This window comes from Nannospalax galili, unplaced genomic scaffold (assembly GCF_000622305.1).
Source record: "Nannospalax galili isolate Female #2095 unplaced genomic scaffold, S.galili_v1.0 scaffold934, whole genome shotgun sequence".
NCBI lineage: Eukaryota > Metazoa > Chordata > Mammalia > Rodentia > Spalacidae > Nannospalax > Nannospalax galili.
The window spans coordinates 538,135-546,123 of NW_008334762.1; the positions used below are offsets into that span (position 1 = coordinate 538,135).

At 40.4% G+C, this 7,989-nt stretch overlaps 1 protein-coding gene across 3 annotated transcripts in view; it reads left to right on the top strand.

The window, feature by feature from the left end:
- Wwp1 (WW domain containing E3 ubiquitin protein ligase 1) overlaps positions 1-7,989 on the top strand; it is a 123,859-nt gene that overhangs the window by 16,967 nt on the left and 98,903 nt on the right. The gene's annotated exons all lie outside the window — the stretch shown is intronic.

The following is a 7,989-nucleotide window of genomic DNA, read 5'->3' on the forward strand; positions in this document are numbered from 1 at the left end:
AGCTGTGGTCACCTAAATTAGTTATATCAAAAGCTATACCTTCCCTTCATTTCCATCATAGAGTACAGAAATCACACTTGATGAGTTAGTGATTTACTCTTTGCCTTCTCTACTCCTTGTCTTCCATGCATTGTTTAAATTACTGGGACTTGGGAGATGGCTCAGTGGATAAATCACTTGCTGCCCAAGCATGAGGACCCAAGTTTGGATCTCCAGACCCCACTTAAAACCTTGGTGACTGCCTGTAATCCCAGCACTAGGGAGACAGAGATGGGGATTCCCCAGGCAGGCTGGTTAGTCAGACTAGCAAGAATTGGTGATCTTGGGGTCCTGTGAGAGCTTATCAGAAAATCAGTCAAGAGCAGTCTAGGAAGACACCCAACATCAACTTCAGTCCTCCACACATGCACATGTACCACACACATGTGTGCCCCCACACATATGATCACGTATATACACATACGTGCATACCACACATACACAAAATGAAAAATTAATACCAGTGTATAATTTGAACATGCCAGGTTATATGTAACTACAGAAGCTAGTAATAAACACAAACATTTGTAAACCAACCATTTCAAAGTGAAAAATAGGTGGTTACCAACATGGTTGAAGAGCTAACTGTGAATCCTTCCCTCGCCCCACATTCCTTTCTTTTCCCAACCCTGGTGAAGTTGTGTCCTGAATTTAACTCCTCCTGTCTCTTCCTCTCAGTGTTGGGATTACAGCTATGTTAGGTATGTACCATTTGCCTGATTTCATCTCTCTCTCTTTTTTAAATTTTATTATTTTTATTTCATGTGTATGAGTGTATTGCCTGCATGTAGGTAAGTACACCCGTGTCATGCAATGCCTGTGGAGGTTAGAAGAGGCTGTCGGATCCCCTGGGACTGGAGTTACGGGTCAGTTTTTAGCTGCCATGTGGGTGCTGGGATTCGAACCCAGGTCTTCTGCAAGACCAACCAGTGTTCTTAACTGCTTAGTCATCTCTCCATCCCCCCCTTTTTTTTTTTAACATCACACTAAAAGTCAAGTTTCATAATCATTCAATGTATAGGCTTCTAAAAGCTTGCATAAATAGCATTTTATTTTAGAGGAACATTAATTTACAAATTTTGTATATTTTAAGGAAAATATTCGAACTAAAATGTCACGTAGAAGCATCCCATTATGTAACTTATGTAAACTCAAATTTATAACTAGAAAAGAATTGCAAAGAATTGAGTGACAGCTTGTCATTTGGTTCCTTTTGGATCTTAGCAGCTGTCCTGTGTGCTTCATGTAACTGTGTGTTTGCTATACAAGCTTCTGAGGCTTATCTGTAGTTCCTCACATTTATGAATTTCTTTTCCAATCATGGAATCATAGCATTTTCAACAGAAATTAGTAGCAAAAGACGAGGTCATATCACCACAAAAATAACTGAATTTTTTTGTCATTAGAATTTGGAAGAGTTCAGTAGAGAGGTTAAGTACTGGCCTAGGACTGGGTGAAAGAAAGATGCTAGTGCTCAGGAGGCCCGTTTGTCTTTTTCCCTCACTCACTGTTGTGCTGTAAGGAGTCACATCATAGCCTACAGCTGTAGTTCATTCATCCTCACTACTATATAATGCTGTGTTGTGTGGAGTAGCCTAATTTATTTAACCATATTCTACCAATGAGTATTTGGATAGTTTTAAGTTTTTTGTTATTTTGATAGTTATACTTTAAACACAAGTGCAAAAGTATTTCTATTATAAAATTGAGAATTGCCTACAGAAAGGCATATGAATGTACTTTACATGATATTGTCAAATTGTTTTCCACTTGGATTTTACCAGTTTAATACCCACCAGCAGTATATTAGATCTGTCAGCATTTTGTTTCTTGCCATTATTTCATGATAGCATTTCTAGTTTTTACACTTCTAAGAGCTCTAAAACGACATCCTGTAATCTGAAGTTATGTTTATTTGATGGGCAATGGCATTCTGCATCTTTTCTTGTATTCTTCTTATAAGTTTCCTTGTCTATGAAATTTAGTTACAGGTTTGCCTGCTGTATTGTCTTTTTCTGATTGCTTGTAGACATACTCTATGTGTTTTGTATGAGTGTGCATGTTGTGCATGCATGTGTGGAGGACAACTTAGCTGTTATTCCTCAGGTACTGCCTCCCTTTAGTGGGGGGTGGAGGTGGGGACATCTCTCACTGGCCTGAAAGTTATCAAGTAGGCTAGATTAGCTGGCCAGTGAGCCCCTAGGATCCTCCTGGTTTTTTGCACCTGGGTTCTAGGGATTGCACACAGGTCTTCATGACTGAGCTATCTCCCTAGCCCTTGTAGACATTCTTATATTGTTTAGATGCTAATCTTTAATTGCTATTACTATGATTTTTATCTTTTTGAGACAGGGTCTCCCTGTAATCCCAGCTTCCCTGGAACTTGCCATGTAGATCAGATTGGCTTCTTAGCTCACAGAGACTGGCCTGCCTCTCCAGTGCTGAGTTTAAAGGCCTGTGCCACCATACTCAACTTATTTAGTTTTTGTTTTACAAATATTTCGTAGTTTATGGCTTGTCTTTTCATTTTCTTTGTTTTATTAATTTTTAAAAATTACATTTATCTAGTGTGTATATATGTCTGTGTACGTGTGTGTGTGCGTGTGTGTGTACATGTATTCCATAGCCTCTCTGTGGAGGTCAGAGATCAGAGATCAACTTCCAGGAGTAGCTTCCTTCCTAACTTCTTGTGGGTCCCTGAGATTGAATTTAGGTCTTCACGCTTAATGTCAAGCATCTTTACCTGCTGAGTCATCTTGCTGACTCTAAAAGTTTTTTAAATTAAAAGTTATTTATTTTTAGCTTCCTTTGTTTTATGATAAAGTTCTCAGCTTGCATGCAGTCAAAATACTCACTTTTTTCCTTTGGTTAATAAAGCTTGTCTTTCGTTTAAGATACTCTTCTGTTCTAAAGAATGTAAAACAGTGATTTGTTTTATATTTACATCACCTGGTTACAGTTCCTATTTACACTATTGCACTACATTGGTTTTGTAAGTGAAGTAATACGAAACAGAGATCCAATTTGGTTTTTTTTATTTTTCCATATAGATAATTTCAGGACCATTTAGTTGTCTGTCCAGTCTCACGCTTCTGAGATGGTGGACTAAGACAGTTGACTTTCCTGTCTCCAACCAGGTTCTTGTCTTGCCTTCTCCAAGAATGAAGCGGGCAGAGCGCAAAGAGTGAGCAAGCAAGAAGAACTTTCTTAACTCAGAATTAATGACCTTCATGGAGAAAAACATGACTGACAACTCCAATGGAATAGTGAGACTTGAAGTCTTGGAGCAGAGGGGGCTAGCTGAGAGCTGTTAGGAGTGTCACAGCTCCCGAGTTCTCCAGAGCAGCCAGTCGCAAGGTCTGGAGTCACAGGTCAATGGAGCAGCAGATATTGAGAGCTAGAGTTGGAGGTCTCAGAAGCATTGTGTCCTGGAGGGCAGGAAACAGCAGCAGGAACAAATTCCCACCTGCAGCTGCAGTATGTTGTGTTCAAGACTGAGGCAGGAATGAATCCCCCCACCTGCAGCTACAGGTTAAGTCTTAGGTACTGAGCCAGTGGGAACGTGAGCTGTAAGCCTCTGATGAGTCTGTGTCTGGTGAATCTTGAAGGCCTTCTTCTCTTCCTCCTCAGACAAGAGATCCCATGAGTCTCTTTCTCCAGATTGCATCACATAGACCCTGCTTGGTTGACTGGGTGGCATGCAAATGAGGTGTAAATGGGATCAGTCAGGAAAGATGAGGAAGGGGAGAAAGCTGAACCTTCCAGAAGCATTCTCAATCTTGCCTGGCTCTGCTTAATAGTGGTGGTAGGGGAGCAGATACTTAGCTGTCAAAAGGGTGCCGCAGGACAGTTTGCACCTAGGTGTTTCTGTGAGTTTTTAGCTACTACTGCAATATTCCTGTTGCCTTTGCACCAGGAGGTGCTTTTGTGATTTCTACCTGTAGTTGTCTACCCGCCACCATGGCAGGCTGTAGTAGACTGTCATCCATAGGCCAGTCCCATCATCTTCCTTGTCATTTAGGGCTGCAGCCTTTTCCTTAATTGTGCTCAGGGCTTTTCAGGGCTTTTTAGGTCATTTTCGGTCCAGCCAAGGTTTTGTTCCTCATTACCCTTTCGCTGACACCTGGGGCAGTCGAATCCATCCTAGAAGCCCACCACCTGGCTCCATACCATTGGGGCTTAAATTCCTGGCTTCCACAAAACTCCAAATCTGATGCCCCTCCTACCCCTATTTATTTTGCATTACTATATTGTTACATGAGTATTTTGTGCATATATTCGTCTGTTTTAGGGCTCCCTGTTTTTCTTTTCTTCATCAATCTTGCTGGCCATTTTTTTACTGTAGTGGTATGACTTTGAGCAAACACCCATTTTTCAAGGTAGGGCTTTGACAACAGACCAAAATAACAACAACAGAAACAACAACAGAAACCTATTTCTATCCAAGGCTAGGTTGGTGAAACAGTGAGTTTAAAGGCGTTACTTCCAGAAGCATGGTTAAGGAATTGCTTACAGGAACAGCTGCATCACTGAGAAGCCCACGCCAGCACGGGTGACATCTCACAAAAGCTGCATCCTTGAAGCGCTCTGTCCAGTTTTCAGGCAGATCCTCCTCTCTAGTAATTGCTTATTGCTTATGTAATCTTGGGGAGGGAGTCTTGGAATGTTGTAACTTTATGAAGTTCTTGAGTCTTCTTTTCTAAGCCTAACCTTCCATTGTTTCTAGAGTCTTATGACTCCTTCCAGTGGGGAGTATTTCAATTCAGAGGAAATAGCTAAGCAATAGTTGTGCTTTCTAAGAAATAGGTTAAATCTTTATTGGGACTTTTTATTACCATTTTTCTATTTCACTAATTTCTTTTTATCCTCTTTGGGTTTATTATGGCTAATTAACTCATGACCTCTCAAATTAGCTTTTCCTAGGTCAGTTGTAAGGCTTTATGCTTGTGCTTGTAAGCATAACTTTTTTGATATCCCAGAAATTTTGATATGTAATATTTTTGTTGGCATTCAGTTCTTTTGAAATTACTGGTATGGTTTCTTCAGTTAAATAACCCTGAAATATTTTAGCAGCAATTTTTAATTATGTTTGCATTTTTAAAATCATCTTTTGATACTGTCTTATTCATTTTTTCATTTATCCATTTGACCTATGATTAATTGAGATTTTTAAAATCTCTAACAATGGAACTTAAAGCCCACTCAATGGGAGGAAACTCATGTGTAGTATTGTAAATATAACCAAGTACATGGCTGGAGAAGTCTTAGATCTTAGAGAATACCCCAAGGCTGTCACATCCCTAGATAAATGTAACTTCTTACTCTGTGCAAAATATGGATCCTTATATTTACAGACAAGTATCCCAATACTCACTCATCTAAGAAGTTTCTTTTGCAACAGACAAAGATTATTACAGAGTCCCACAACTGGTCACACACAGACATTGTCTGAAAATTGCCCAAACCTAAGTGGTGCATCTGTAGTGCAACCTCTACATTTAAGGCTCATGGAATATAGAACAAGGGATAAAGAGGACACTAATGCATCTCTCAGCTCTCATCAATGAACGTCCCTCATGCAACAAAGGGCCAGGAACACAAAAGGTCACAAATGGCCAAAGTGTGGAGAATAAGAATCAGCAGAGTGTGGGTCCATGGAGAAGACTCATATTGAACTCCACCCACCCAAGACTCGGACCATTGCAGAAGAGGGGGCAGAAAGATGTTAAGAGCCAGGGAGGAGGTGCTCAACCATATGGAAATGGAGTCCAACAAGTTCCTGGGACCTTGCTCTATGAACCTACAGCCATGGTGTCAGCATGCACAGACCTATGCAAACTCAAGCAGGCAAAACTCTAGCACAGAACTGTGGAAATGGGCAACAAGCCTCAATCTTAGTTGAAGAATTATTGGCAGCTGATTACTGCTAGGTTAGGAAGAGCTGATCTTAAAGGGAGGGACTCTAGGTAGGTAAGCTGCCTAGATCCTAGTGGATGAACTTGCACCAAGAGACTTCTGGGGATACTAACTTGATGCAATAGGTCTTAACTGACAGAATATATGAATTCCAGTGGAGCAAGGGCTATGGGAGGGTGCCAATGGAGAAGGGAGTAGAGAGATGATTAAGATTGATTAAGATGTTCTGTATGAAATACACAAAAATCCAATAAAAACGTTTTTAGGCTTAGTGCATGGACATAAAGATGGAAACTAGTTCATATAAACTTGAACAATGGTCTCAGCATGTATAAGACCCATGAAGACTCAATCAGACAAAAGCCCAGCATAGAACTGGGGAAATGGGCAGCAGGCCCCAACCTTAGCCAAGGAACTGATTACTGCTGGGTGAAGTTGAGTTGGTCTTCTTTAAGGGAGTGACTCTAGATAAACTAACTAGACCCCAGTGGATGAACTTGCACTGAGGGTCATCTGGGTACAAAAGCTAGATTTGGTAAGCCTTAACATAGATGACAGAATGCATGAAATCTGGTGAGGGGTATGGGGGGTGAAGATAGGGGAGGGGATCTAGATACAATTAAGATTTATTGTATGAAATGCACAAAAATTCAATAAAAGTGTACATAGAAAAAGAAAAGGCAGTACATTTTGTTTACACTTCACACAAAAGAAATTCTTCAATGGAGTCACAGAAGTTAAAGGTAGCATGTGGCACAAAGAAAAATAAAGGTATAGTTTTGAAAAGCAAGTACTATCAAGGAAAAAAAATCAACAACAGTTAGTTTCTTCTGGAAGTGTTTAATAGTTCTTTGAAGTTCCTTACCATCAATAGGTGGTGAGTTTTGTCTTGGTTTATTAGAGCTTTGTTTTGCTCTGAATGTTACAGACTAGAGAGAGACTAGGAGAAGCCCCAGGATGTCAGTATCTGTTTGGCGAGTCTCTTCTTCACCATCAGCTGAGAAAGCACCATATTTCCAGCACTGAGCTTGCAGCTAGATTTTTCTCAGCTTTTTTTGGCCCAGGGGAAGATCTGGAAATCTTTTTTTTTTTTTTTTTAAATATTAGAATAATTTGGTTTAGTGTAAACAAAGTAGGACAGTTAAGGTTTTCACAGAAATTCTTTTTCTTCAAACTCCTTCCTTTGATTTTTATTGCTTCCACAAAGTTCCCACTTTCTTCCTTTGAGACACTAAACCCATTTGCTTTTTCCATCTTTCTTGGTTGATTCTTCCTGTGAGGTTGAGCTGGAATTGCTTTGTCCCACCATTTGTGGAGTAGGAGGTGGCTCTGTTCTGAGCACTAGAGACGAAGCAGAGGATTAGCACTGGGCTTCACCCAGCACTTCTTTTTGGTGGAGAGGCCATCACAACCTTTAGCTCTTAATCAGGTTTGGGAGGCTTAGAAATTGAAGAGTGGTAGTCTTCTGCTTTCCTGAGTGTTTCATTTTCCAAAGACTTCTCACTCTACTTCCTACATCCTGGCCTAACTTGTCACAAGAGTGACTAAGGTCCCAGTCTGAGATGACTCATTTTTTATCCTTGACCATTTCAATTTCTGGATTTCTTGACTTTGCCAGTTTGGATACCATCATTCTAATTATGGTTCACTTAACTGATACTTCAGTTTCCTGTTCCTCTTCTAGTGCCTCTTATGCTTCTTATTCTGCACACCAGGCTTTTTGTCTCAGAAGATAGAAGTTGCTGGGCTGGACTGGGAGGTGTCAGCAGGTGTCATCTTCCTTAGGAGTAATCTGAAGCTTTTAATTCAATTTGAGTATTTAGAAGGGACCTCTATTACTGATTCAGGAGCTTTGTAGGTAGTAAGGGAAAAGGGTCCATGGTGAAAACTGCAAGTTGCTCATACTTCTTACAGTAAAAATGAACACTGGGATTAAAAGAAAAGTTAGACTGACACTCTGAGAAGCAAGGCCAGTGTTGGTGGGACACACACACAGAAACACACACACACACACACACACACACACACACACAC